We start from the raw sequence: 6136 nt of genomic DNA on the forward strand, positions 1-6136 counted from the left end.
TTTCAGTATCAGGGATGTATTCCTTCCCTTGGAACAGGCCTCCAGTCCAATTGGAGGGCAGTTGGATTCCACCATGACAGACCTGCCAGTGTTGCACCCGTGGGCTCATTTGGCCTGGCTGGCCAATTATAAGGCTTGCAGTGTCTATTGTTGAGTACCTGGTGGTATCTCTTTCTCCCATTGAACTGCTTGTAGAATGGCTTCTCCCAGCTTTCTGTCAGCTGGTCTACATGGAGGAGGTTATCATCTCAGTTCCAGCAGGATTTCTCAGTGGCCTTACAACTTAAGTATGTGGAGTCTTCAGCAATAGGGTCTTAAAATCGATTCCCTTGAGAAACCAAGGGCCTTGACAATTGCCTATAATGTTTTGGGGGCATCAGGAACCTCCCTGGCCATCAACTCACTGGAAGGTATGCCATCCCTGGCACTGAAAATTTTCTAGCAACGACCTATGGCTCCTGAGTGTTCCATTGTCCAAAATTGGAGGATTCTATATGATTTATTTATATCCTTTTAGATTTTGATTAGCTCTCCCTCCACCTTTCCTTTACTCAATCTCCTACCCTGACCTCACTTTGGGCCTTTTCATCCCCGTTAATCTATTCTTCTACTTAAATATGTACAATACCAAGCTATTGAGTACCCTCCTCCCTTCCTTTCTCTTCCCTTTGTATCGCTTTTTTAGCTTACTGGCCTCTGCTACTGAGTTTTATCCTTCTCACACAGAAGCCCAATCATCTGTAGCTACAATCCACATATGAGAAAGAACATGCAGCATTTGGCTTTCTGGGCCAGGGTTACCTCACTTAGCATAATATTTTCTAGGTCCATCCATTTTTGTAAATTTCATAACTTTTTCTTTACTGCTGAGTAGAACTCCATTGTACAAATGTGCCATATCTTCATTATCCACTCATTAGTTGAGAGACATGTAGGCTGGTTCCATTTCTCAGCTATTATGAATTGTGTGGCAATAAACATGGTTGAGCACATACTTCTAAGGAAATGAGATGAATCCTTAGGATATATGCCTAGGAGTGCTATAGCTGCATCATACGGTAGATCAATCTTTAGCTGTTTTAGGAACCTCCACACTGATTTCCACAATGGCTGGACCAGATTTCATTCCCACCAACAGTGTAGAAGGGTTCCTCCTTTTCACAACCCTGCCAGAATTTATGATCATTTGTTTTCATGATGGTAGCCAATCTGACAGGAGTGAGATGTAATCTCAATGTAGTTGTAATCTGTATTTAACTGATGAGTAGGGATGTAGAACATTTTTTTAGATGCTTATATGCCATCCATATTTCTGCCTTTGAGAACTCTCTACTGAGCTCTATAGCCCATTTTTTAATTGGCATGTTTGATTTATTTAACTTTTTGAGTTCTTTGTATATCCTAGATATTATTCCTCTATCAGATATATAGCTAGCGAAGATTTTTTCTCATTCTGTAGGTTGCCTCTTTGCTTTATTTACAGTGTCCTTTGCAGTACACAATCTTTGTAATTTCATGAGCTCCCAGTGGTTGCTGTTCAGAATTATTTTAGATATTCGAGGTTTTTTGTGATTCCAAATGAATTTTTGGATTGTTTGTCCTATTTCCATGAAGAATGCCTTTGGAATTTTGATGGGGATTGAATTAAATCTGTAGATTGCTTTTGGTAAGATTGCCATTTTCACAACATTTATTCTTCCAATACAGGAACAAGGGATGTTTTTGCACTTCCTAGTGTCTTCTGCAATTTCTCGATTGAGTGTTTTAATGTTTTCATTGTAGAGATCCTTTACTTCCTTGGTTAGGTTTTTTCCAAGGTACTTTATTTTCTTTGATGCAATTGTGAATGGGAGTGATTCTCTGATTTCATCCTCTGTGTGTTTGTTGTTAGCATATGTGAAGGCTACTGATTTCTGAGTATTTATTTTGTATCCTGCTACATAGCTATAGATGTTTATCAGCTCTAACAGTTTGCTGGTAGAGTCTTTAGGGTTCTTTATATATATAATCATATCATTTGCAAATAATAACTTGATCTCTTCCTTTCCAATTTATATCATTTTTATGTGTCTTTTGCCTTATTGCTATGGCTAAGACTTCCAGTACTATATTAAATAAAAGTGGGGACAGTGGACACCCTTGTCTTGTTCCTTATTTTAGTGGGAAAGCTTCTAGTTTTTCTCCATTTAGTAATATGTTGGCTGTAGGCTTGTCATAAGTAGCCTTTATTATATTGAGATATGTTCCTTCTATTCCTAGTCTCTGTAGGACTTTTATCATGAAGGGATGTTGGATTTTGTCAAACACTTTCTCTGCATCTAATGAGATGATCATGCAATTTTTGTCCTTCAATCCATTTATATAATGTGTTACATTTATCGATTCGCGTATATTGAGCCATCCCTGCATCTCTGGGAGAAAGCCTAATTGGTCAGGATGAATGATCTTTCTGATATATTCTTGTATTGTGTTTGCCAATATTTTGTTGAGAAATTTTACATCTATGTTCATGAGGGAGATAGGTCTGTAATTTTTTTGTTGTATCTTTTGCCTGGTTTTGTTATCAGGGTGATGCTGGCTTCATAGAAAGATTTTGGTAGAATTCCTTCTTTTTCTATTTTATGAAGAAGCTTAAGAAGCAATGGTATTAGCTCTTCCGTGAAGGTCTGGTAAAATGCAGCAGTGAATCTGTCTGGGCCTGAGCTTTTTTTAGTTGGGAGATTTTTGATAACTGTTCACATCTCCATGCTTGTTATAGGTTTATTTAAATGATTAATCTCATTTTGATTTAATTTACGTAGATCATATAAATCAAGGAACTCATCCATTTCTTTCAGATTTTCTTAATTTGTGGAGTATATGCTCTCATAGTATGTCCCTATGATTTTTAAAATTTCTCTGGCATCTGTTGTGATGTTACCTTTTTCATCTCTAATTTTATTAATTTGTGTCTCTTCTTTCTGTTGATCAATTTGCGAAAGGTTTATCAATCTTGCTTATCCTTTCACAGAACTAACTCTTTGTCTCATTGATTCTTTGGATTGTTTTTCTTGTTTTTTTTTTTTGGGGGGGGGATTTTATACTAACCATTACAGGAGGTAGTAATTTAATGTGTCAGAACTTAAGATACATCAACATACTGTAAACAATTCTAGTAGTAGTGAAAAATTAGTGGAATTTATATAAAATCAATCAAAAAAGCAAAAATAAACTAATTAATAAATTTACCCAAATGAAAGAAGTTTAACTTTTATAGAAATGCAACTGTAATAAATAAGCATCTACATCCTGAGTTATATTACCAGTATATCCTGGAACCAAAGTAAGATGGTTTTCTGTTCCCATAATCTATTTAATTTTTACTTCAAAATTTTAATATTTCCATTATTTATAATTTCTGTTTTGGATGACAGTTCTGACCACCACCGTTTTATTACTGCTTGAAACCAGTTTAAGCCATCTATTACATATTCTTCAAATTTGCTTTTAAGTAATGACTTTTCTAGAGGCAACAAGTCTGCATAGCAGCCAAGTGAGATATATTGCTTTTCTTCCTGTAAACTATCAGTTAGAACATGAAGGCAATTTACGACTCCAAGATCTTCTATCCTTACCAAATAGGCAACAAGTTCAGTTATATTTCTCTTTCTCAAGAAAGTTAAAGCTACATTTAATCTCAAATTACTGCTGAATAAAACATGGGCCATTGTTTCACGGTCCTGGGAACCCTCAGGAGAAAAGTCACTGTATTTTGATGATGGGCTTTCTGTTTGAAGAACCAGAATCACTACAATTGACCAAAAATGTTCCACTATCATGCATAATTTTTCAGGCAGGTGGCCTGCACAAGCCAGTTTATTTTCTTTATTTGCCATATCATCGTCCCCACTTTAAGGGACTGTTTCAACAGGGATTTAGAAATGGGTGATGACCTTTTTTCTGCAACAGATCACCTTGTGTTCTTTATCTGGGCATTTCATGACTTGTCCAGCTGTTCTACTTATGTAAGCAGCCAACTGTTTTGGAGATTTCTTAACCTCCTTCATGTTCTTAGTGAAATTAGAGGGCCTCTTTCTAGGAAGATCAGTGGAATGATTGTCAATGTCATTACAGGAGTTCCGTTTTTTAACACTGTTGGTTTTAGATGCCATAATCTCTTAAATAACGACGCCTCAGCCCAGCCACAGCCTGACCAGCCACGCCCCGCAGCCTAGAGTATCCCTCCAGTCCGTGGCCAGCCCCACTCAGAGCCATTCAAACGCCTTCTAATTTCTTTTTCTTTTTCTTTTTTTGGTAATTTTTGTGGTTTACTTTTACTTATTTATTTGAGAGAGAAAGAGGCAGAGAGAGAATGGGTGTGCCAGGGCCTCCAGCCACTGCAAACGAACTCCAGATGCATGTGCCTCCTTGTGCATCTGGCTTACGTGGGTCCTGGGCAATGGAGCCTGGAGCCCCGAACCAGGGTCCTTAGGCTTCACAGGCAAGCGCTTAACTGCTAAGCCATCTCTCCAGTCCAGTAATTTTTTTTTTCACGACAGGGGGGCGGGCCGGAGAGAATTGGTGTACCAGGGCCTCCAGACACTGCAATCGAACTCCAAACACCTGTGCCACCTTTAACCACTGAGCCACCTCCCCAGTCCAAATGGTTTTAACAGGGGCCAGTGAAGACTAGCAACTACTGAGTCTCATTTGTGCAATTTTGTGTTCTCCTTAATAAATTTCATTTGTTGCATGGGTAATGACAGTTGGCTGGCTGTTAAAAAGCCAATCCAGGTGTGTCCTACCACCAGACCATGTACACCATTGGTGCAAAGTGATTCCATGTGGTGTCACTGACAGCAATGACAGATACGTCACAGTAAAATCTTACTCTTAAAAAGCAATTCTTCTGGGCTGGAAAAATGGCTTAGCAGTGAAGGCTCTTGCTTGCCTGAAAAGCCTAAATATCCAGGTTTGATTTCTCAGTACCCACATAAGCCAAATACACAAGGTGGGGCATGCACTGGGAGTTATGTGTAGGAGCTATAGGCCCTGGTATGACCATTCTCTTTGCCTCTTTCTCTCACTCTCTAGTAAATAAATAAAATAAGCAATTGTTCTGAGAAAAAGAAATTAGTATTGTAGGTCTTGCAAACCCCTTCATCCATTATCGGAACAGCATGTGCTATTAGGCAAAATAAATTTCTTTCAGACATGGACATGCTCCTTACTGGGTAACACATACCTACCTGATGAAATAAAATCATACTTGATGAGCATGTGCTAGTGAGCAAGAGACACAGTGGACAAGAGAACATTTTCATTTGTTGCAACACATGGTCACGTGTTTTATTACAATTTCTCATACTCATAAAGGCCAACCACCTTATCATGGTATAGATATTCAGTCCAGTATGAATCATCATCAGAAAAAGGCACTTGAAAATATACTTGACAGGGTAACACCAATGCAGTGAGATCTGTTCCAAGTCCTGCACAAAATTTTACCAGTTCAAATAAATAGTCTATTCTCTCTACATATATTCCTATAGTAGCACATTCTGTCTCTATGTGCATATACACAAGTTGATCTATGTGAATACACACAAGTTGATCTATGTGCATGTATAAAGACCAACATCTATACACATTTATACAAATACATGTGTGCATCTGTAGAGGGGAAACTCAACTGTTGGCTTTAATTAAATAGTACGTAAAAATTTCAGTTCCTTTATTTAGATCAAAGTTTCAAGACTGACAAACTGATGCGGAAATGTACCCATTATGTCTTCCCATGCACACGCAAAAAAGCAGTAAAATCAATGCTTGGGTCTTTTTTAGATGTCAACTATAAAGATAATAAAATCAAGTATTTAAAAACAGTATATTCCATGGCAGGGTACAGGGAAGACATTTTTTGGTACTATAAATTTTATATACTCACACATCCATATTGCTTAGGTTGAAAAGAATAGAATGGAGGAAATTTCCTCTCATTACCCACCAAACTTTAACAACTTCACTTAAAATATAATTGAAGTCTCAGCTAGGCATGTTGGTGCATGCCTTTAATCCCAGCACTCGGGAGGCAGAGGTAGGAGGATCGCTGTGAGTTCGAGGCCACCTTGAGAATGCAGAATGAATTCCAGGTCAA

General features: G+C 38.0%; 1 pseudogene; it reads right to left on the reverse strand.

Moving 5' to 3' along the window:
- Nucleotides 1-3243: 3243 nt before the first annotated feature.
- LOC101594191 lies at nucleotides 3244-4151 on the reverse strand (annotated as a pseudogene).
- Between the last annotated feature and the right edge of the window lie 1985 nt (nucleotides 4152-6136).

Source organism: Jaculus jaculus, chromosome 8 (genome assembly GCF_020740685.1).
Source record: "Jaculus jaculus isolate mJacJac1 chromosome 8, mJacJac1.mat.Y.cur, whole genome shotgun sequence".
In the NCBI taxonomy this organism is placed as follows: domain Eukaryota; kingdom Metazoa; phylum Chordata; class Mammalia; order Rodentia; family Dipodidae; genus Jaculus; species Jaculus jaculus.